The sequence below is a fragment of the Saccopteryx bilineata genome, chromosome 5 (assembly GCF_036850765.1).
Source record: "Saccopteryx bilineata isolate mSacBil1 chromosome 5, mSacBil1_pri_phased_curated, whole genome shotgun sequence".
In the NCBI taxonomy this organism is placed as follows: Eukaryota; Metazoa; Chordata; class Mammalia; order Chiroptera; family Emballonuridae; genus Saccopteryx; species Saccopteryx bilineata.
In genome coordinates this window covers 55,029,153-55,055,030 of record NC_089494.1, presented here as the reverse complement: position 1 = coordinate 55,055,030, position 25,878 = coordinate 55,029,153, and the positions used below count along the sequence as shown (strand labels likewise).

Sequence of the window (25,878 nt, the reverse complement as noted above, 5' to 3'; positions counted from 1 at the left end):
AAGAGTATACAGTAAATATAAACAATCATGAATATAATAACAAAATTAATTTTGTGCAGCAACCTATTTGATTTCCAAAATGTTCTTATAGTTTGTAAAATATGATCATTTGCACCAGGTTCTGTTGCAATGTTCAAAACTTATAAGGTTTCTAGGAGAGTGAAAATAAATAAATAAGATAATACCATTTTAATTAAGTGCCTCTTAAGAATAAATAGAATTTATTCAAAGTCCAGTGATAGAAAAAATTAATGGTCTAATGTAACAAAGAGAGAAAAGTTTAACTTAATCAGCACAGAATTATTAAGAAAAGGTTAACTTATCAAAATCAGTTTTCAAAATAAAGCCACTTAATTAATTGTGAATAATGGGGGAAATCCTTAAAGATTTAGATATATAGAGATGTATCTATATATATCTCTCTATATATATATCTAAACAGCTGATTCAGCTCATTTTTTAAACCTTCAGAAATGGGCTTACATGGCGGCGACGGCAGCTTCTCGGCAACGGAGACCTCATTTCTGGCTGAGACTCCCCCACGCCTGTGACGCTGCCAAATACCCCTTAATGAATTCCTTTTCTGCGCAAACAAAGCCATCTAGAAGAGAATCTGTTATTTCTAAATTAAAAGAAAACGTTAAACTTGACTGTTCAAGTCAGTGAGGCTGACCCCTTCAATGTGAGGGTTGACTGGATGAGGAATTCTTCCTTGAAACCCCAGGAAGCCCCAGCACAGTCAGGCTCCTTTGTGAGCTTTTCACGACCTGCAGTCAAAGCACTTATTTTATTTTTTACCATAATTTTTATGTGATTAATTCATTGACATCTGTCCCCTAAAGGACTAAAGATTCTGAGATCAGAGATTATGTCTATTTTGAAATGATTCACCAGTACTTATCACCGGACATTTTGGAAGTGCCGAATAAATGTTAGTTGATGGAAAAAAAAAAAAAGAAGAAAAAGAAATGGGCTTAAATGTAAGCAAAAGTTAAGACTGTGTTTTTATTTACTAACATCACTCCACTACAAGGACAATTTCTCACCTTTTCTAAAAGCAATGACACAAATTTTGATGATTATTTCTGCATGCCAGGCCATATGCATATGCTGCACAGCATAGTATGGCATGTGGTGGGCTAACTTTGTAGCAATGAAATTTTAGATATACACATACGAAAACTATCAACTACCTAAATTTTTACCCTGATGAATATCTTTATATGTCACTTTAAAACCCATCCACCTAAAAATAGCTTGTATTTATTTTACAAAAAAAGAAATACAATGTACAACTTTTGAAATGTTATTTTTTATTTCTCATGCAAGACCATATTCTGATTTTTTGTGTAGGTTTTTTAATTGTTAATTACTAAAGAAGAAGATGATATGAAAATACTCTGCCAAAAATGGATAAAATCAAAGTAAATACCATTAAGGAAACAAAACTCCCCAAAATAGTGCTTTCTTTCTTTAATCAATGAATTTCTCATGTATATCATGTATAGTTCAAAGAACTACTTAACCATCTATCAAGGAATTATGAATTCTCTTGAAGCTGTGACTTTCCTCTACTCAAGTTGAAGAACAGAAACAAAATCTTTGTTCTATTCTGATATAATACAAATTCAATATTTATTTTAGAATTGACCATCACAGAGGTAGTCTTAGCTAGTCACACCATCACACCCCTAGAGTTCTACTGTTCTCTAATAACACAGCCTTGGAAAACCCCTAAAAATTCCCTTCCTGGCATTACCAAATAACTTATAATTAGAGGAAAAATTTAGTTAATTTGCATCTGTACAGACACCAAAATAAATTTGAATCCTTTATTTATTTAACCAAGATTTATTGAGCCTCTTGCATGAGTTAGTCATTGCTTTCCTCCTAAAAATTCAATATTCAACCAGATAGGTATAGAGCAGGGAAAACAGAATTAAATAATTATAAAATTCCAGTGAGCCATGACATTGAACACAAGAGTGCATCTCAAAGGCCACTAAAAATGAAAGTAAAAATGCACAAACTCACAATTACAAAGAGAATAGGAGAATATGGATAATAGATAAAATCAACAAAATTGAGAAAAATGGAAAGTAAATGAATACTTCTTAACTGGCTTAAATTTCAACCTTTGCCTCTCTGCTGAGTTCCTGGGTAGGGAGAAGAGGTGAATGCTGGGGACAGTGGGAAGAGGTTACTAAGAGATAAACTCTTCAGTACACAAAATTCCACAAAAATACTAGAAGAGGCACTGGATGTATCTGACATGAGATGTGTAAGGCAAAGCTGAAGACAACTGAGTTGATTAAAAGTCTGAAAGATTAATAATCAGACCATTGTAGTCTCTGTCCCAGCCAGCTGGTTTACTCTGTAAATCTTGAACCCAAGAGGCTTCAACTTCTACAGAGTAAATTAAAGCCTATGTGCCCTTTCCCTAAGCTCCCAGAACACTAGTTGCTTAGCTCATATACTCCCGCTGCCCCATAGCAGGAGATTGGAAGATCCCTCTCTGAAGACTCCAAAAAGCCCATGAGAAAATCCTTATCAATAACCACAGTTGGGGTTGCCAAAAAAATGATCTGCCATGCACATTCATTCACGGTGAGTCCCACCAGCTGGCAAACTCCCCCAGTGCACACAGAAATTCCAATTTATTATCCTTCAGTGTCTCACTTTTAACTACAAATGGGAGGCCAAAGATCATGAGACATATAATAATGTATTTTATAAGACCAGATCAAAATAAAGAAATAAGAAAATGAAAGAAAACTGGAGAAAACAAAGACCAAGTAGGGAAGAGAAGGAAATTTGGGGTTTTTTTTTGTTGTTGTTATTTATTTATTTAGTTTAATTTCAGAGAGAGACAGATAGAAACAGCCATCTCGTCTTGTATGTGCTGTGACCAGGGACCAAACCCACTTCCTTTGTGTATCAAGATGATGCTCTAGTCTAACCAACCAAGCCATCTGGCCAGGACCAGAAGAAAATTTTAAGAAACTATATACATCTCCTCCTAGAGCTAAGGGATATAACATTCATAAAACAAGAACAGAATGCTACTTAAAATGGGAAAGCATTCAGAGAACAATAAAAAGCTCTTAAAATTAAAAATATGAACACAGAATTTATCAAATTTTGGAGATAAAATTGAGTAATTCACCTGTAAAGTAAAATAAAACAAATGAGAGTCACAAAGACATGAAAAATATCAGAAGAAAACTTTTTAAGAGAATGATTTCAGAAGATACAAGATGTCTAATAGGAATTCTGGATTGAAAGGACTAAGAAATAAGAGGAAAGGAAATAATAAAATGATACCAGAAAAAATTTCCAGAATTGAATATGTGAGTGTTTAGACTGAAAGAGCTCAGTGAGTTCCCAGTTCGGACGTTAAGGGAAACGGATCCACAACAGACACTTTATTATTAAATTTTAGAACACCAGAAATAAAGAAAGAATCTTTAGAAGAAAACATGTAAGGGAAAAAGTAAACAAAACAACAAAAAAATATATCCAAATAATAAAAAGTGTGAATGACATTATAACTAATATTGTGGAAATGCTACTATAGTAAGTGTGAAGGAGAAGCATCAGGAGTCAAGAGAGATTGTTTAGTCTTACACTGACATAAGTAATTTTTATTTTTTCTCTACTTTAGCTTGGGTTCCCTGTGAAATAAAGAACTGTGTGGGCCCTGGTCTGTTGGCTCAGCGGTAGAGCGTCGGCCTGGCTTGCGGGGGACCCAGGTTTGATTCCCGGCCAGGGCACACAGGAGAAGCGCCCATTTGCTTCTCCACCCCCCCCCCCCCTTCCTCTCTGTCTCTCTCTTCCCCTCCCGCAGCCAAGGCTCCATTGGAGCAAAGATGGCCCGGGCACTGGGGATGGCTCCTTGGCCTCTGCCCCAGGCGCTAGAGTGGCTCTGGTCGCAGCAGAGCGACGCCCCGGAGGGGCAGAGCATCGCCCCCTGGTGGGCGTGCCGGGTGGATCCCGGTTGGGCGCATGCAGGAGTCTGTCTGACTGTCTCTCCCCGTTTCCAGCTTCAGAAAAAAGAAAAAAAAAACTGTGTGGAAGAAATTTGGGGATTTGGGGGGAGTATCTCTGGGGGAACAGCACTCACAAGGCAGTGAGGGGAGCAGGAGAGGACAAAGGGAGGACTTAAACAGAGAAGCAGTTGCAACAAATGCCTCACCGGGAGCCTTGGAGCATGGATAGCCCTAGAGTTGTCCCAAATGAAGCAGGAGTGCCAGGTGTTTGAAGCCCTCGACCAGGCGCCGTGAGGACCAATCCTGCAGGGGAGGTGTAACCTTTGAGATCACGTTAAGTGAGGCAGTTTCCTCTGCAGGAAAGAAATTTGTGGAGAGGAGCTCAGCTCTGAGCCATCAGCCAGCACTGTAGGCAGCTGAAAATGAGTGCATCATTAATGATTAGTGGCAGACCAGAGCATCCGCCAAAATCTTTCTCTTATTAACAAATTCATTTGCAGTTTTATAGGTCAAATCAGTGGGATTTAAAAGTTCTTTCAGGCAGGCTCCTGCTCTCAGGACAAGACTGCCACACTGGCAGTACCTGCGTGTTTCTCCCGCCATTCCAGCCCCGGCTGGGGCCTCAGCCTCTACCCTAGACCCAGCCCCAACTCAGCTGCAGCCCTGGCTCCGGTCCCAGCGCTGGTTCCAGCTCCAACTTCAGCGCCAGCCTCATCCCCAGACCCTCCGCAGCAGCAGCTGCGACCACAGCTCCGGGCCAGGCCCAATGCAGATCCTGGCTCAGCCGCTGGCTGGTCCTGCTCTACCAGGACCCTTCCCAGGACAGCCATGTGGTCTGGGTGCACCCGATCATTTTGGCTTCCATCGTGGACAGCTACTAGTGCTGCGTTGAAGTTATCAGGACTCTGCTGGGAACCAGTGACAAGCACTCAGTGGAAGTCACCCATTGCCTTTCAGTGCCGCACAGTGAGTCAGAAGATGAGGTAGCTGTTGACCTGGAATTTACAAAGAACATGTGTGAATTGCATAAGAAAGTCTTTCCAAATGAGCTCATCCTGGGCTGGTACCTACAGGCCATGACATCACAGAGCACTTGGGTTGATCCATGAATATTCCTGGAAGTCCCCAGCCCCATTCACCTCACTATAGACAGGACCCTCCAGATGGTCGCATGAGCATCAAGGCTTATGTCAGCCCTTTAACAGGTGTACCTGAGAGAACTCTCAGAGTGATGTTCACACCTCTGACACTGAAATATGCACAATATGACACTGAACACATTGGAGTTGACTTGATCATGAAGACCTGCTTTAGCCCCAGCCGGGTAATGGTGTTGTCAAGTGATTTGAAGGAAGTAGCAGGGTTATTGGCTGGTGTCCGGATGCCCTAAGCACAGTGTAGCAAAATGCGGAAGATGTGTTGTCTGGAAAGGTGTCTGCTGACAACACTGTGAGCTGGTTCTTAATGAACCTGTTTAACCAAGTACCCAAGATAGTTCCCTATGACTTCAAGACTGTGCTTGACAGCAACATCAATGCTCTCCTGACAGTGACCTACCTGGCCAATTTCACACAGTTGCAAATTGTCCTCAGTGAGAAACTTGTAAACCTGTGAATGGCCCAAGCAGCACCCCTTCTGCCCTGGCCCCACTCTAAGACTCAGAATGGAGGGAAGTGGGAATGGCTTCCTGTGGCTTGAGTCACACTGAGTGAGTCAACTGCTTGTGACTCTACATAAACATAGCCTATCTTTTGTAATAAATAAATAAGTAAATAAAAGGTCTCATATTTTTTAAAAATACAAGATTTAAAAAACATTTTTGAGATGGTAGGTAACTTTTAGAGATGGACCACAATAACTTAGTGTCTCCATAATGCTACTAAAGCATACTAACAGTATGCTTTCCTGTTACAGTACTTTTGTAAGCTAATCATAACAGGCAATAACATTTCTCTTGGAAAATGCCGTCACAGTTTCCCCTTTGAATGCATGGGCATGTCTCTTATATAGTAACCATTTGAAGCAAATGTGGGAACTCTACCTGATGGATATCTTGGGTGAGCTGTGAAGTGTGTCATCAAGGCAGTTGTATGTTCCGCAACTTTTAAATAGAAAAGAACAGAAATGAGAAGCCTATAGTCAGCAGAAAGAGAGGGACTGCTACACAGCTGAACCTGTTGTTTGTGAGAGACTCTTGTTTTAGCATGTATTTACTGAGTACCTAATATGTGCCCAGCCCAGGAAGAATGCAAGAATAAATCTACAAGATCCAGATATTTGAACCAGTAATTGAAATATTAGGGATTGTCGCCTTGGCCAGATAGCTTGGTTGGTCCTGAAGGACAGAGGTTGCCAGTTCAATCCCCAGGCAGGGCACATGCAGGAACACATCAATATTCTTCTCTCCCTTTCTCTCTCTCCCTCTCTCTCTCTCCCTCCCTCTCTCTCTTTCTCTCTCTCTCTCTCTCTCTCTCTCTCTCCCCCTCTTTCTCTAAAATAAAATAAACATTGTTTTAAAAAGAAGAAAGAAGAAATATTGGGGAATGTCTGTTGGGAGAAAACAACTTAACCTAACCTCTCTGAATAATGTTGAAGGATATGACTAATCATATGTACTAGATACACTGTCAGGGGCAACCTTAGGAGGGATTGATAAAGAATTACAATATGAGGAATAGAACCTCAGAGTAAGCTCAAGTGTAACTACTTATGCAAGTTGATTATCTTCTGTCTGTTTACTAAAAGTAGGATGATGTGTTACAACGATAGCTTTAATTTCATATAAATAGAGCCAAAAACCCACTACAAGTTTGTAGCTCCTTGCTGGCTACCTGCATGCATTCAGGGTATTTGCTTTGCTCAAAAATAAAATCAGCTACTTCTAAATTTATGAATTGGCATGTTCCTTTGGGTTTCAATTTCTTTTGTTTCCCCTCCTAACATTGTGTGTGTGTGTGTGTGTGTGTATGTATGTATGTATGTATAGGCAAAGCTGAACAGTAAGAAAAATACATAGGTGTACTATCATTCAAAATAGCCCTATTATTCAAAGACTTGTCATGAATATTTAACTACAAAATCCATTCTACAGCCTTTAGAACTCCTTTAAACAATATGATTTAATGGTGGATTCAATTTTTAGCAAAATGCCATTTACAAATATTTTAAATTAAAAAGTAAACAATGCTTTCAAACCATCTTAGAATAAAAGGACATTTAAAAAATATCCAATAAACTGTATCATCCTGTCCTGAGTATGTCATTTCAACTAATTAAATAGTAGAGGTAAACATGCTTGACAAGTATTTTATGTTGACTGGTCCAAAATATTCAATATGTCTAACCTCACACAGCTTTAGAGTTAACAATATTTCATGATAAAGTCAAGTTTCCTTCTTCCAAAGTCATAGTTTTGTCTGTTTGCATAATCTGTTACTCATATTTGCCCTTGCCACATTTTCTCCCATACTTAGTAAGTTCTGTGATGGGTTTATCATTGTAATTTCATTTTGGTCACAAACCATGAGTAATGCATTTTTCAGTTGATTTGTGCTATTTATAAAGTGCCACATCAACTATTACCAAATTCAGCTTTTAAATTCTGACAGCTCCAGTAAATAAAACGCTGTCTGCAATAGAATTGCTGAGCTCTATTTGGAAGAATTTTCTTTTGACCTAATTGTTCAAATTCAGTCAGCAAAGACTTGACACAAGCTCAAATTAGAAGAAATTGCTCTTGCCACGAAGACAAGTTATGTATATTCACACGTTGGCATTTCAGTGTATAGCAATACACAAATGTTTCTATTTGTTTTATGTACCTCATGTACCACTCACATAATTCTGCAAATACCATGCTCTAAAACACATCTTCCTCTAAAAAAGGCTGAGAAAAAAAAAAACACGTGTAATTCTATGTTTATAGAATCATACTCCGGTCAGGTGGGAAAATGCATACTCTTGTTGGAATCAGTTAGGTCATATCAAGAGGAAGCTTGTGTTTGGTTGTCTCATAAGAGGCAGGTGGCCTAGCAACCCCCTTGAATAAATGGCAATTTAGTTTAACATTTTTCAGAGCAACTGCCTCCTATTTTAACTGACATTGCATCACAAAATACAATAGTTACTTGTGGAACTTGTAACACACTGACAGAAATTGACCTTACTCCCACACTATTCTGTAGTATTTGACCAGGTTATCTAGTTTGTTCACATTGAATATCATTTAGAGGTCTGTCTAACTAGAATATTTGTCTTTACCAATAGCTAGTATTGTTAATAATCCTATAACTTTTCTTAGTATAGTTAACACCAGAAATACTGTAACTTCTTTAGGTATTGTTACAGAAAACTTGAAATTCCCTAACATGGATCTTTGAACTCCATTAAAGCTACCCAAAATGTTCAATGAGAATGAATCAACCAAACACTAGGTATTAAGAACTATATACTATTTACTTGAGAGGTAATAATAATGCAGTAAGCTTCAAAATCTTGCCTTGGCTGGTGGCTCAGTAGATAGAGTGTCAGCCTGGCATATGGATGTCCTGGGTTTGATTTCTGTTTAGGGCACACAGGAGAAGTGACCATCTTCTTTTCCCCTCTCTTGCTCCCCCTCCTCTCCCTCTTCACCTCCCACAGCCAGGTGGTTCAAGCAGTTCAGCATGGCCCTGGGTGCTGAGGATAGCTCCATTCCAGTTCATCTGCCTCAGGAGCTAAAAATAGCTCAGTACTCAAGCATCGGCCCCAAATGGTGTTGCCAAGTGGATCCTGTTCAGGGCACATGCAGGAGTCTGCCTCACTATCTCCCCTCCTCTTACCTAAAAAAAAAAAAATCTAAACAATATTGTTCTGGTGTTGATTGATTAATGAATCCCTCTTTATCAGGATGTAGTGAAACCCTTAGCTGCCTGGGAAATGCCTAGGTCTATGACAGGCTTATATGGACTTATTCTATCTATCATAACCTGCTTATCCTCTTACTGAATCCCATTCTTATACTTCAAGAAGATCAACTCTGTGTCGTCAGGGCTTCTGATATTAGATGAAGAAATTGTCTACTTCTCTGTCTAGATCTGCTCCAAGCCCATTCTTTCAGTACAGATTCTTTATTAATGGCCTAAGAAAACCACAACTGTGGTCATCTGTCTAAAGTTGTTTTCATAAGCAAAGCTCAGCCCTCCTGCAAATTTTAAAAAGTACACTCTCCTTGTTCAATTCATTTTAAACCTTGACCTACCTGGATGGTAATGGAATTAAATGGCTACTGCGATTGCCAACTTCCTGGCAATGACCCCTCTCTGTTTACAGTTTTGTACAGTTTTTCCTAAGGTTTAATGTAGCAGCTGGAGGAGTTTTATCTCTCACTCTAATTTTGGCAAGATGAGAACAGAACAGCTTCCAGGCTTGATGTAACATTAAAAGTCTCCCTTTGGGATCTTCCTTTTTAGATTTACACATTCCACTCCCCACCATCTTCCCGGCTCAGGTGCCTGGTGCCTGAATGGTTAAGCATTTGGTGATCACATTCCCAAGGGCTGCCGTGCAGAAGCAAAACAGTTCCAAAATTATTTAGACCATGCTGTCAGTTCAAGCAATTAATTTTATTTGTTTTTTTAAGAACTTATAGACACTTCAGTTATGTTGACTGTCACCCATAAAAAAAAATCCATTTGACCAAAATTTGACCATTTGGCTAGATATAACTGTTCAATCAGAAGCTAGTTCAGTTACCGTGTTTGTTCCTTAAAGCAGCAGACACAAACCAATTATTTATCTCATCTCTTATATAAAAATCAACTGGCTTAGAAACTTTCTAAGTGAAAAATAAGCATTTGTAAACCGAAACAAACACAAATCACTTCAATAGCTTGGATTTGCACTTCAAAAAGTGTCAAACTAAAATAATCACAGGAGGAATTGATGGAGTATTAGCTCTCGATTTCAAGTTACTGTAATTTTTCAGTGTCTGTCTCACATTTTTGGCTGTCTGTCAGATATAATTACTTTGGAAATTCCATCTTCAGTGCTAGTTCTCTATTTAGGGCCTAAGGGAAAAGCTATAAAAATGAATTACTCCCATGAAAACAGAGCACTTATGGGTGTTTTGTACATGGCATTTGGACTATAGAACAGGCAAATTCTGTAACCTTGACTTGACAGGAGCGCAAGGTGGTAGAAGCACAACATTGGAGAAGGCAGTGACTACAAACCCATAAAGATGATCCTGGGTTGGTCCACCCAACCACCGCCTACTCAGGGTCTAGAGCAGTGGTTCTCAAAGTGTGCGCCAGGGCACACTGGTGTGCCCTAGAAGATTTCCAGGTGTGCCCTATGGTATCCCAGAGAAATATGTGCCTGTTGGGGACCAAAAAACCAACAGGGTTTTTGGAGTTTATATTTTTGGGGGGACAGAGGTGTGGGGAATTGGCTATAAGCTGATAGTCTGCCTAACCCCCCACCTTACTTGCCTGATTAGCTTGCAAAAAGCTGTTAAGCTGTGGTGCTGGATTGTTTACACTACCCCCCATGTTCCCCAGAAAGACTGGAGGCAAGTTTTTTCTATCCTTTGTTTGGTATAAAGTTAAAATGATCTGTATGGTGGGGGTTTTCTGCACTCAACACAATTAAGAGTAAAAAGAGAGGAATTCTTCAATGTATTGACGAGGAAATGAGAGTTTGCCTTTCAAATATATGCCCAAACATTGAAGAAGTTGCTAGGACATCAGGCTCATGTTTCTCATAAACACAAGAATGAAAAAACTTAAAACATTCATGCTGGAACCTGCTGAATTTACTAAATCTTACTAAGAATGTGTATATATATATATAAAGATAACTTTTTTGTCATTTTTCTTCTTTTTTAACCCCTTTTTTTGAATTCTATAAAGCATAACTCAAAAATTGTAACATAAAAATATTTTTAATGTCAGAATAAATTTAATATTGTCATATTTATTTTATTTAATTACCATAAAAGCACACTTGGACTTTATATTTTTTTAAATATTTTGACTTAATTATTATAATATATTTCTCAGAAATTTGTATATAGTGTGCCTATAATTATTTGTAGGATTTTAAATGCTCCCTGACTTCAATAAGTTTGAGAACCACTGGTCTAGAGGGACACATGGAAATCCAATTTACTGGCTTCTTTATTTGCAGATTGGTGACCTTTATTTTTAGACAATTACCAAAAAAATAAAACAATTCTCTTTCTTGAGTCATTTACTACAGTTTTTCTATTGTATCTACTAAAATTTCTTACTTTCATAAATAATGGTACCAGGAAGTAATGGTTTGAATAACCCACTAGGGCCCTGGCCAGTTGGCTCAGCGGTAGAGCGTCGGCCTGGCGTACGGGGGACCCGGGTTCAATTCCCGGCCAGGGCACATAGGAGAAGTGCCCATTTGCTTCTCCACCCCCCCCCCCTTCCTCTCTGTCTCTCTCTTCCCCTCCCACAGCCAAGGCTCCATTGGAGCAAAGATGGCCCGGGCGCTGGGGATGGCTCCTTGGCCTCTGCCCCAGGCACTAGAGTGGCTCTGGTCGTGGCAGAGCGACACCCCGGAGGGGCAGAGCATCGCCCCCTGGTGGGCAGAGCATCGCCCCTGGTGGGCGTGCCGGGTGGATCCCGGTCAGGCACATGCGGGAGTCTGTCTGACCGTCTCTCCCCATTTCCAGCTTCAGAAAAATACAAAAAAAAAAAAAGAATAACCCACTGGGAGTAGGGCAAAGTGGTTTTAAGATCAAGGGTTCATTCACAAGTCTGCTGCTTTCTAGATGTACTGTATGACCTTGGGCAAGTTATTTAACTACTAAACCTCAATCCTCTCATCGGTAAAATGAAAACATGATTAATACTGAATTCATAGAATTGAGGTTAAATAAGATAAGGCATATAGAGACTGCAAAGTTTATTATCATTTTGTACAAATATAAATTATGAAATGTACACTTTATAGTTGTGGGGTGCAGTATTTTATTTTTTAAAGATCTCATTGATCTTTAAATACTTTCAATCTTTACATATGCTAGGAGATTTTTGCATTAAATGTATTCACATTTAGTCACTTATCTATGGAAACTCTAGAGTCTATTTTCTATATATAAACATGGCACATTACTCAAAGCAGGTAGCCATAGATATGTGATGATGTTCCCTCATCAAATTTCTGTGGCCACAATTTAAGAACAACAGTAAATATGATCATAAGAAAGAATAGTTATAAATGCTGACAGCTAAATAGTTCCAGCTTTCTCCTGGGCTTCTAATCAAGAAAGCATCCATTGCTTGTGCCTGTGGTGGCACAGTGAATAGAGCCTCAACCTGGAATTCTGAGGTCACAAGTTCAAAACTCCAGGCTTGCCCATTCAAGGTACATTTCTCTCTCTCTCAAATCAATAACTAAAAATATTTTTAAAAAATAAAGTATCTATTAATAAATCATTAAATATAAGAATAAATGGGATATGTAGCACCACAATCTTTAGAAAATCCAGGCCCACATCGAAAGAAATGTCAATATAGCTCAATTCATCATATGTATGATATATTGACTAGGTATAATAAATTGACAACATGCCACTATGTACTCAGATCTACTTGTTTATCGCATGACTGCTGTGGTACTATGCACAGATGGGGTGCATGAAACAGATATGTTGGAAGTTACAGTCCACTGTTTAGTGGGAGATGTAGATAATAAAAAACAACAACATATGCTATGAAATATAATGTGTACTGTGAAGAAAATAATCAACTGGCTGCTAATCAAGTCAAATCTTAGTGAATTTATATAAAAGGTAATTATCCATCACAAATGACCAAAGAAATGTTCTCTGGAGAATTATTATTTAAACTAAGATTTGGAGGATGCAGGTGTCAGTCATGTGAGTAATAGGAAAAGAGGGTATTATGAACTGAATATTTATATCCCCTCAAAATTCATATGTTGAAACCTTACCACTCAATATGATGGTATTATGAGGTTGGCCCTGTGGGAGGTAATTAGGGTTAGATGAGGTAATAAAGGTGGAGTCTTCATGAATGGTGTTAGTATCCATGACAGCGCTTGCTTCCCTCTCTGTTCTCTGCCATGTGAGGATACAATCAGAAGTTGGCCATCTGTAAGGTTCTCATTCAAACTCAACCCTGCTGGCACACTGATATCAGACATATAGCATTCAGAACTGTGAGAAATAAATTTTTGTTGCTTATAAACCATCATGTCTATGATACTTTGTTATAACAACCTGAATTGAGTAATAGATAGTGTTTTTTGCAAAATGGTTAGGACTGTTGGTCAGAAGCCAGACAGGAAATGGTTAAACAGTAATACTCCTGAGTTTTACCTTGCATAAAGAAAATGTCTGTCTAATGGTGCTGCACAGGAAGTATCACAGTACCACACATTAAGACATTAGTGTCATTGCAACTTCCATTCAGAAAGTGACTTTTCTCACTGAGGAGGGCAATTATAAAGTGTAACCTTCCCCAGAGACCAGTAGAGAAGACTGAGGTTGGAGTTGATCTGGTTAGAAAAAGCTGCAGGGCAAACAGAGCCAGCCACCTGTGTTTTGCAGTGTTTTAAAGGCAAGCAAAGCCTTAGGTTCAACTAAAGGCTATATGTTATTTACATTTACAGAGCTTGGGAATGGGCTAAAACAGCAAAATATCAATCCGGCAGTGCACATAAGAGAAGCTACAGAACTTGGACAATTAGGAAGAAAAGAAAATTTAACCTAACTAGAACAATGATTATATACTTGTCTGTTAATTATCACCAGCTTGTGAGAGGAAACTGAAAGTGAATGCCATTAATTCAGCAAGTGCTTATTGTGTTATATCAGGACATAAAGATCAAGAGGAGACAAAGATACTTGCTCTCAAGGAACTTCCACTGAAGAATCTGGGAGGGTGAGAGGAGAAGAGATTGGCATCAAGCATGAAACACAATAAATTAGAAAATAATATGGTCTGTTGGAAAATATTAAGTGCTGTGGAAAAAGAAAAAGTAGAATTGGAAAGGGGAGATGAGTTTGGGAGAAGGAACCATTTGCAAATTATTAAATAGTAGGTCAAGCCGCGCCTTACTGAAAAAGTAAAATTTGAGCGAAGACTCAAAAGAAGTGAAGGAATTAGCAGATATCTGAGAAAAGAGAACTGTAGAGTGCAGTTCATGAATTGCTGTAGATACTTACACTTACAGTTAAGTTTTTTGTGTAATAAAATGAAAGTATCCTCCACGTATATGATATTTATACATGCACTTCAAGCATGTATTATCATTTTCGACAAGCCCTTCTCCTGCCTTCACAAACACTAAGAGCCAGCCCAGGTGTCTTTTGAGATAGATTCTTTGGCTTCTTGGAATTTAAACTAGTAACCACAATCACAATCCTGTATCCCAGAGTGAGCAAAAGAAAGGAAGCAGTGCCCATTTATAAAGTGTTGCTTTAAAAAGGATCATCTGAGTCTCAGCATGTTCCACATTAGATGATACAGAGGAAATAAGTATGCCATGAACCCTGCCTGAGGCGTAATTAAAGAGTAATTTAGCTTGATGTCAAACTTTCACTTTTGACTTTACAGGCACAGGTACACTCTGCTTTTCCTGTTTCTAAGGCAGGTGCTGAAAGCTTATGAAGAGGCTTGGAGGGGGTCAAGGAAAGCTTTCACACCCACCCTTCCTGTTACCCCAGCAGGTGGTAGTCTTAGGAAAAATGAAGAATGGTTTAGTACATGAAGTTATGTTAGTATTGGAACAACATATGTTAGTTATATATATAACTAAGCAGTATTATCTCCCTTCTTACACTTTTTAATTTGGGGAATGATAGCTTGGATGATTATAATACTATCAACAAAAAGTGCAAATCAGGTCTCCTAAATTCACACTAAGTTTTATGGGACATGTATAATTCATAAGAAAAGTTTTTTTTAAATATATATAGATATATATTTTTATATAAAAACAATTCAGGGAACCACTGATACTTCAAAAAAAAAAAAGACCCCTAGGCTTTTGTAATGATGGAGCAGCTGGAGAAGGGGTGGTAACTAAAGCAAAACTGTGACATAATGGTTGAAAGAGCCAATCAAATCTTAAGGCAGTAGTGATGTAAATATAGTATCCAGATTCTAAAAATGATATATCCAGCCCTGGCCGGTTGGCTCAGCGGTAGAGCGTTGGCCTGGTGTGCGGGGGACCCGGGTTCGATTCCCGGCCAGGGCACATAGGAGAAGTGCCCATTTGCTTCTCCACCCCCCCCTCCTTCCTCTCTGTCTCTCTCTTCCCCTTCCTCAGCCAAGGCTCCATTGGAGCAAAGATGGCCCGGGCGCTGGGGATGGCTCCTTGGCCTCTGCCCCAGGCACTAGAGTGGCTCTGGTCATGGCAAAGCGACCCCTGGAGGGGCAGAGCATCGCCCCCTGGTGGGCGTGCCGGGTGGATCCCGGTCGGGCGCATGCGGGAGTCTGACTGTCTCTCCCCGTTTCTGGCTTCAGAAAAATACAAAAAATAAAAATAAAATAAAAAATAATGATATATCCATTTTATTCTGCATCAGTCCTATCACGTCTAACAAATTAAGGTCATTTCTGAGCATGACTTTTTAAAAGAGATGTTGAGAAGGAATAGCGTGGTGACAAGACCATGACTTCAGTAATATCGGGATACAGAAGCTGCCATATAAGAGATAGTTAACTAACTACCACAGTTAGGGACAAGGTAAGACAGAACTGTCAATGTTTGGAGGGCTGCCATAACAGTTATCACAGAAGGTTTTAGTTCATTACATATGATAGAATGAGGTTCAGTGGCAGACAGTTAAAACGAAGCAGATTTTGGCACAGCATGAGAAGAAAATTTCTGAAAAATTAGAACTTCTAAGATAAGAAAGTGGCTTATCACCTAACCCCTGGTTGTTAGAAGTAGGCAAACAGAATTTAGATGGTGAACTAATCAGAATTCCCATATAAAATGGAAGCTGATTATCTAAGCTTGGCCTCTAAAGAATTTTCCCATATTCGTATTCCTTGATTTTATGTGTTTTATGAACAAGCAACAGCCAAAAAAAAAAAAACTTCTCTTATGAATTATACATGTCCCATAAAACTTAGTGTGAATTTAGGAGACCTGATTTGCACTTTTTGTTGATAGTATTATAATCATCCAAGCTATCATTCCCCGAATTAAAAAGTGTTAAAAGGAAGATAATACTGCTTAGTGAATTAACTTTCTTTATGACAATGATGAATCGGCTCATTCTACTTCCTAATTTATTACCTTTTACCTCCACAGACATCCTTTTGGGCCCTGCCTAGTGATAGCAGAATTGGGCTCTGCAGCCTCATTTCTCCTTTGCCGGATGGCTCAGTGTTAGGTTCTGCCAATAGAGGGTGATGACGAGAGACACCTAGGCTGGAAGAAGAAGGAGGGAGGTTTTCCTTTTCCATTTTCTTGTTTTTCACTGTTGCAGGAAAGCCGGTGTTCCTGAGGTTCTGGAAGCCTTCTCCACTGTACTGGCAGCTCTCAGAATTCTGCAACAGAAGATAACTTCCACCCACGTTTTCCATCAGCCCAGCAGCTGGCAGCGTGCTCTGAGGTAGCCACAGCCTTCCATCAAGGATCAACTCTCAGCCTGGTAGGTGACCCTTCCTTCTCAGTTCCTTCCTTTTTCAGAATAGAGAACCCAGAAATAAACCCACATCTTTATGGACAATTGATATTTGACAAAGGAGGTAAGAGCAAACAGTGGAATAAAGACAGCCTCTTTAACAAATGGTGTTGGGAAGCTGGACAGCTACCTGCAAAAAAATGAAACTAGACCACCAACTTATACCATGCACAAAAATAAACTCAAAATGAATAAAGAACTTAAATGTAAATGTGAAACCATAAGCATCCTAGAAGAAAACTTAGGCAGTAAGCTCACCGACATCTATCGCAGCAATATCTTTGCTGAATTATCTCCACAGGCAAATGAAATAAAAGACACAATAAACAAATGGGACTATATCAAACTAAAAAGCTTTTACACAGCTAAATACAATATGAACAGAATAAAAAGACAAACCACACAAAGGGAGAACATATTCGACAATACATCTGATAAGGGATTAATAACCAAAATTTATAAAGAACTTGTAAAACTCGCCCTGGCCAGTTGGCTCAGTGGTAGAGCGTCGGCCTGGTGTTCAGAGGTCCTGGGTTCGATTCCCGGCCAGGGCACACAGGAGAAGTGCCCATCTGCTTCTCCACCACTCCCCCTCTCCTTCCTCTCTGTCTCTCTCTTCCCCTCCCATAGCCGAGGCTCCATTGGAGCAAAGATGGCCCGGGCGCTGGGGATGGCTCCATGGCCTCTGCCTCAGGCGCAGGAGTAGCTCTGGTTGCAGTGGAGCGATGCCCCGGAGGGGCAGAGCATCGCCCCCTGGTGGGCAGAGCGTCGCCCCCTGGTGGGTGTGCCGGGTGGATCCCGGTCGGGCACATGCGGGAGTCTGTCTGACTGTCTCTCCCCGTTTCCAGCTTCAGAAAAATACAGAAAAAAAAAAGAACTTGTAAAACTCAACACCAGGAAGACAAATAACCCAATCAAAAAATGGGCACAAGAAATGAATAGACACTTCTCCAAAGAGAACATACAGATGGCCAATAGACAAATGAAAAAATGCTCAACATCACTAATCATTAGAGAAATGCAAATTAAAACCACAATGAGATACCACCTCACACCAGTCAGAATGGTGCTCATTAACAAAACAACACGATAGGTGCTGGCGAGGATGTGGAGAAAGGGGAACCCTCCTGCACTGCTGGTGGGAATGCAGACTGGTGTGGCCACTGTGGAAAACAGTATGGAGATTCCTCAAAAAATTAGAAATGGAACTGCCCTTTGACCATCCCACTTATAGGAATATATCCCAAGGACACCATATCACCGACTGAAAATAAAGAAATGCACCCCCATATTTATGACAGCATTGTTCACAATAGTGAAGATCTGGAAACAGCCCAAGTGTCTGTCAGTGGACGAGTGGATTAAAAAAGCTGTGGTACATATATACAATGGAATACTATGGGGCTACGAAAAAGAAGGAAATATTACTTTTTGTAACAATATGGAGGGACCTGGAAACTATTATATTGAGTGAAATAAGCCAGGCAGAGAAAGAAAAATATCATATGACCTCACTCATTTGAGGAATCCAAGGAATAATGAGAACTGAGGAATGGAATTGAGACAGGGGAGGAATCAAAGGGACCAGAGGAAAAGAGGACAGAGAGAAAGGGGATGATAGGATGGGATAAACCTGAAGGGAAGGGGGGAGGGTGCAATAGGGAGGGGGGCAAGGGAGATGTTGAGGGAAATAGGGGGGAGGGGGGATGCATTTGGGGTGACCCTAGAATCTATGTAAACACAATTAATTAAATAAAAATAAATAAAGGGAAAAAATAGTTTGGGGACTAAGTATTGGGGGGAGATCAAGATGGATAGCACACAACTCTGCCATCTGTCTAATGGGTGCAACTGATTTAAGGGCAGAATTTATGAGCCTTCAAAATTACAAAAACATTATCTTATATCTTAGAAAGTGGGGTCGTTCTGTTTTGTGCATAATAGAAACTGTACAGGTCCTTTGAAAGCCTTCTACCTTTTATTATACAAAACAATTGCCTCTGAATACTGTGGGTTTCTCTTCTAGTAACAGAGAAATTGTTCATATGAGACCAGCCCTCCCACAGATAACAATGAGAAACTTTGGACAAATTGTCTTTCAGGTTACCAGGGCCAGGACTAAGGTGAGGTGAGTGAGATACTCATCTTAGGTGCAAAACTTAAGGGTGCCAAATTGCATTCTTCTGCAATATTTTTAAAAATAAAAATTAGTGTAAACACTCCACAATGAACATTATATCAAAATTCTAAGTTAAAGTAAATTCAGTATTACCATTTGTTTTATTTACCTTTGGTTCTAATATGGCTTAGCATGGCCCTGTTACTGACCCTGTCCTTATTTTTATTTACTTATTTATTTATTTATTTATTTATTTATTTATTTTTAAGTAAAAGAGAGAGTAGATAATGAAACAAACTCCCACAAGTGCCCTGACCAGGATCCACGTGGCAACCCCCATCTGAGACCAATGCTTGAATCAATTAATGTATCCTCAGTGCCTGGGGCCGATGCTCAAACCAATTGAGCCACTGAGGGCCCTGGCCGGTTGGCTCAGCGGTAGAGCATCGGCCTGGCGTGTGGGGGACCCGGGTTCGATTCCCGGCCAGGGCACATAGGAGAAGCGCCCATTTGCTTCTCCACCCCCCCCCTCCTTCCTCTCTGTCTCTCTCTTCCCCTCCCGCAGCCAAGGCTCCATTGGAGCAAAGATGGCCCGGGCGCTGGGGATGGCTCCTTGGCCTCTGCCCCAGGCGCTAGAGTGGCTCTGGTCGCGGCAGAGCAACGCCCTGGAGGGGCAGAGCATCGCCCCCTGGTGGGCAGAGCGTCGCCCCTGGTGGGCGTGCCGGGTGGATCCCGGTTGGGCGCATGTGGGAGTCTGACTGTCTCTCCCCATTTTCAGTTTCAGAAAAATACAAAAAAAAAAAAATTGAGCCACTGGGTATGGGAGGGAAAGAGACAGAGAAGAGGGAGAAGGAGGAAGAAGGAAGCAAATGGTTACTTCTCTTGTGTGCCTTGACCAAGAATCAAACCCAGGACACCTGCATGCCAGGCTGAAGCTCTATCCACTGAGCCACTGGCCAGGGCCACCCTGTCCTTATTTTAAATTTTTATATAGTTCTCATTGTGGATTTTTGCATAAACTTAGTAACAAAAAATTATACTAAAGAGAATTCTCTGGGATCTCTAAAGGAGGTAGTTGTCCAGGGAGCAGGGATCAAGGAACAGAAGTGAAATTGAAAAATGAGTGGGGATCATCTCTGCCCTATTCAATTAATTACTCTTACTCTTCCAGAGTGTCCAAAATGTGTATGTGAATGTCATCATTTCAATAGTGTTGAATGTTTCCTGACCACTTAAGTACCAGTTTCATCAACTCCCCCCACCCCACCCCCACCCCTGGGCATTGGGGCTTAGTGTGGTCTGAAGTAACCCTTGTTGAAATACTATGTAACAACCTGACAATTTGAAACAAAATTGTGACAAAGAGAATAATTAGTGTGCCACTGGGGATATTATCCAAAAAGTAGGGGAGGGGAGAATTCTTTTGGAAATAGCTTCTCTCTCAGGTTATTTGAGTGCAATTCTGTGGAATTTGGTCATTGGTATGTGTGGTAGACTCAAAAAAACGCTTTGCCAGAACACTTGCAAGAAAGCCCTTGCTGCCCCACCCTGGCGAATGCAGTCAGGCAGCCCAGCCGCCAGCTCCTGCAGGGTTCACCTTGACTGTGAAGAGCCCCTCTCCCAAGATCATGCCCTCCTCAAGGCAGCTCCGACGGCCTAATGAGTGAGGCAAGAGGTGAAGAGCCTTCAGCATTTCGGTCTAGGGCAAAGACTCTGGGGTGCAGTCTTCCCCTCACAGCTTCTGCGGGACTGGGCAAAGATTTGTTGGTCTCCATCAGTTCAGTTTGCCCCTCTGCCCAGTCCTGCTTCCTCCCCCTCTCCTCTCACACTTTGCCTTCTAAAACCCATCTCCACTTTTGCCTCCAGAAAATCCAACCTGAGACAGAAACATAAACTAGAGGACATTTTTCTTTTCCAAACGATTATTTTGAACAGCAATCAAAAAACTTATGCAAAGAAAAGAAGAAAAAGAAAAAAAAGAATAAATACCCAACTGTATTTGCAACATAACTTTTTGAACTCTCTCAGTTTAGATCTGAATTATATATACTTGTAATAAACAGGTATATGTAATTTTGGATTAAGGGTTTTTTATTAATATTATTTAACATATAATACTTTAATGGCAAATGTGTCCACATATTTGTCTTTTGCAGCACCCTTATGCTATTCTGTAGTGGATTTCTTAACTGTCTTCATATTTATGGCCTTAAATTGCTTCCTGTTCTTTCACTGCTTAAAATAATGCTGGTATAAATATTTTGCACAAATTGCTCTTTCTTTTCTGATTAATTCCTTTTACAACTGCTTTCCTACAATTGGATTAGAGTACTCTGAATATTGCACTAGGACCAGTTAGCAGAGGAGAAGGCCACAATAAAAGGGGAAAGATTGAGGATTCCCGTAACCACCAGATTTTTCTTTCTCGTTGATACAAGATGTATACTAAAAGAGTGTATATAAATTTGAAACACCCTGAAATTTCATCAAGTCCTGACTAACCTCATTTTTCCTCTGAATCTTCTTGAATAATCTCACGTCACAGTAATTTGTACCTTGAATATAGATATTGAATTATATTTGTTTATAAAATATTAGTTCACCAATGTTTACCTTGAAAGAAAAACGTTCAGGAAATAAAAAAGTTTAGGAAATGCTGCACATTAAATAATCTTCTTGAAGCAAAGAAATTGTTAAATTAATTAATGCACCCATACAGTAGAATTAATATAATATATATGTTTGTGAAACAATGGTATATATGATATCATAAAAAACTTTTAGCAAAGCACTATTATACATACACATAACATACACATAGCACTACTAGCTAAGATGTAGCTATCTTCCTAAAAAGACCATTTATGCTAAATTATGTTAGTATCCCCCCTACCATCTACCAACCACCTAAAACATCTTTTAGGTGTTTTACAAAAGGCTTATGACATTGCATTAAACCTCTGTTAAGAATGACTTTGTTCACTGCTAGACATTTATATAATAGTTTTTTAAAAAGATAAGAGCTGAGGGAAGCTACCAAAAAAAAAAAAAGAAAAAGAAACAGAAGTTATGTTGAATTATTTTTCTTGTACATATGAAGTTGCTCTGTGGGAACAAGAGCACTCAGCAGATGCACAGAACCATTATTTTCTCACATGGCAAATGTTCCTCCTTACAAAAAATTTGAGCAGGTTTGGAACAGAAAGTAATACAAATAAACTGAAATACACATCAGAGAAAATGAAAATGATTGGCACAAAATAATAGAACAATCTTAAGAGATGTTATGTAGGTGAGCTTAATTAAATCAGGACATTAAACATTGAGATTCTCCAATTAACATAGCACCCAAATATATAATCCTGCTACATACTTGAAGTAGCAGATTTCCAGCAAAAGTATCCACTTAACCCTCCTACATTAAAACCCAGTGACAATGGTTTCACATATTGTCATTTCAGCTTTGGCTCTTTCAAAAGGCTCTTGGAATTACTCCATGACCCACATAACCTGTGTTATGAAACAGGTGTTTCTAAGTTTACATGTGATGATAAATATTAAAGATAGGAGATGGGAATTCTGAAGCAGTCTAATTTAATTCATTCTCATTGTCATTATCACTACTACTTATACTACTGCAGACCGAGTTTCACAGACTAAACATTCCCCCCATCATGAAATTTTTCTCTGTAATTTTAAATAGTCATAAAATTTTATAAATCATGACTGACTCCTTCATTTTACAGTTGAGAAAACTAAAAGCTCTAAAATTGAAAGTACTTGCCTAGATTCAGATAACAGATTTTCTATAACTTTGTAGAAAAATATAGTGTCCCTTGGCTGCTAATACCTTTTTTTCACTACATTATTCTCAGAAACTTTGAAAATATAATTAAAACAATATTGCATTAGAATTACAATTATTATTAAATTGTACAAGTTCTGAAGTTAAGAAAACCAAAGTAACAAATTGAATATTATATAAATCCTCTAAACTTAGTTTATTCATTAGTAAAAGTAGTAATACTCTTTATGACATAGTATTGTGAGTTTTAAATGACATAGAACATGATTAAGTACAAAAAACTATTCATTGTAATTATTATATATGTAAGTAAAATTTATTTTCTGTATATTACCAGAGCCTTCAAAAACTGCACATAGGAGTTTCCAAGATGGCAATGGAGTAAACAGATGTTCCAACCACCTCCAAGGACCAAATTGGATTACAACATAATTTAAGAACAATCATCTTGAAAAACCAACTTTGCACTAAATGTAAAGGAGTCTATAACCAAGGATCACAGAAGAAGCCACACCGAGACTGGTAGGAAGGGTGGAGACACAGAAAGGGCTGCCTACTCCCAGGAGATAGCAGCTGCAAAGTGAGAGTCTGCAGGAACTCTCACTGTGGGGAGGGTCGCCCTGAGAGGTGTGAGTACTAGACCCCCACCCAGAGCCCCAGACTAGAGCCCCAGAGCCTAGAAGAGGCACCCACACAGCATTTGGCAGTGAAAAGAGCCGAGGTTTCTGTCTGTAAGAGACAAAGGTCTTGGAGATGCAGGCTCTGTCTTAAAAGGCCAGCACAAAAAATCTCATTCACAGCCACTTATCAGGGGCTCCAGCAGGAGAGAGCTGAGAGGACTAGAGGTGCATGAGGAGAGTTTAAGTTTGAAGGCTCAGGGAGAGACACTATGGAGGATGGCAACCAGAACCCCTGTGCTGAGTCATTCTCCAACACTGTAGTAGCCATCTTTCTTGGGAGAAGGAGTCCCCTCCCTGTAGCAGCAGCCTCTGGTAACACAACTGCCCCACCCTTGGGAATCTCTCCTGCCCCATTCTAGGGAGAATGGGCCATTCTGATAAGTCAGCCAGAAAGCAGGGGGTACATCAGTGACTCAGTTTTCTGGTGTTGAAGCCAGAGCTCTCCCACATGTTCCCGAGTCTATGACTGGTACTTCTGCCTCATGAGAGACTGAGTAGAAAGAGAAACTGTCTGGAATGCAGGCAGACCATACCTCTGGGTCTCAGAGACCACACCCACCAGTCTCCTGGGGCCACACCCTACTGAGGTCTGTGAAAAAAGTCTGGACAGACTGACACCTGGGGCAGAGGGACAGAGCCATACTCACCACCTTTCCTAATCCCTGAATTGCTGCAGGCTCTAGACCAGGGGTCGGGAACCTTTTTGGCTGAGAGAACCATGAACGCCACATATTTTAAAATGTAATTCCATGAGAGCCATACAACAACCCATGTATGTTAGGCATTATCCAATAAAAATTTGGTGTTGTCCCGGAGGACAGCTGTGATTGGTTCTAGCTACCTGCAACCATAAACATGAGCAGTAGGAAATAAATGGATTGTAATACATGAGAATGTTTTATATTTTTAACGTTATTATTTTTTTATTAAAGATTTGTCTGTGAGCCAGATGCAGCCATCAAAAGAGCCACATCTGGCTCCAGACCCCTGCACTAGACTCTACCAGAGGTTTTTTCAGTGGCGAAGCCCAACAAGTAGCAGCAGAGAGAAAGTACAGGTGGCAGGGCTCAGAAAACTTTGGCCTTGGAGGACTTTCCCCCAGGCCCAGTGTGGGTAAAACCCAGTCTAGGTGTACAGCTTGATATTTCCATTTGCACCTGGGTCAAGCAAAACCACCACAAACTTTGGATTGCTTGTAGCTCCAAGAAGGTTGCTGAGGACCAGTCACAGGCAATGTCTCCCCTTGATTTGTTTGCACCAGGTTCCCTCCAACAAGGCCCAGGGTCAACACATCTAGTAGCCAGCTTCAAAGAACATTGGTTTAGGACCTAAAGACCCTTGCTGGTGGCGTGTCCTAAGGGAGGGCCCATCACATTGGGGCCAGCTGAGGCAAGTTTTGCTTTCTGTGATCAGCACCTGTACAGTGGCTCCTGATGATAGGACAGGGTGGAACTTCACAGTCAGCTGGCCTGGGTGCTGGATATCCTGCCTTACTGGGCTAGGTTCCACAGAGGGAAGGGAGAGAAGCTTGCAGAATGGATACTTAGAGTATGGGTCACTGTAAGCCTATTGTCTGATCAGGTTGAGGGGCTTAGCCATTTTCTGGGTGCATACAGTCAGCCCTAGGGAAGGACTCTCTCAGTATTCTTCCCTGAGACCAGGAGATCCCCAACAGGATGAATTTCTACAGAGGAGAATGTTGGCACCACCCAATCTGAACCTGCTGCTCACCTCTTTGGGAAGAAATAGAATTGGAGTATCCAGAAGTGTCTGAGAGATTAGGCTCTAGAATAGGGGCCACTTTTCCTATATTGAGCTCCTGACCAAGAGCCCCCTGAAGTAGGGAGTCCCACTAATGTTGTATTCCCAACCTCAGCTGCCCTAACTCATTAAGCTTGCAACCTATAGATGGGTTAGTGGGGTGAGGCTAGTCTGAGCCCACATTATAGTATTTCTACAGAAGACCGTGTGGGAATACCATGCAGCTGCAAGAGGAGGTGGACCAGCTAAAAAGTGGAGGCAAATCTTATAGAGCTTGGGGCTTTTATGAAGCTGCTGTCATCTTTAAGCAGGAGGAAGCTAATCCTTATACACAGGTTGGCCCTTCTCACACTACCAAGGCACAGAAATTGCAGACACAAACAGAGAACAGAGAAGTAGCTCCAGGCAGGTAGCCCATGGCAGGTTACAAATAACAGTTGATGCCAACCCAGAACCAACATGACAAGTAGTAGGTGGCAGACTGCACCAATGCTTGACTCAGCTATCTATACAAGCAGCACACCCAAAGGAGGAGTTGAGCAGACACTAGATAGTGTGGAGAATAAATATGCCCAACAGAACAGATACTGCACATTGTCTAATACACATGATCAAGGTTGACCCTTGACCCTTGTGTCAGCCAACCTGAAGGGATAACCACACCCATAAAAGGACCAAATACATTCAATATGTATATACAACAGGAGGGTAAATACTACCCTCAAGAGGCATTTCTAGAGTAAGAAACACAGTTGGCTTAAAGGTCAGTACCACTGAGCCCCTTGTCCTTAAAAGACACCACAAAAATTTCAAAGTCAGACAGTGCTACCTACTTCACAAAGTGG

The 25,878-nt window shown here is 40.3% G+C and overlaps 1 pseudogene; it reads left to right on the top strand.

Annotated features, from left to right (window-relative positions):
• The first annotated feature begins 483 nt into the window (after positions 1 to 483).
• LOC136306473 (eukaryotic translation initiation factor 3 subunit F pseudogene) lies at positions 484 to 5,603 on the top strand (annotated as a pseudogene).
• Positions 5,604 to 25,878: the final 20,275 nt, after the last annotated feature.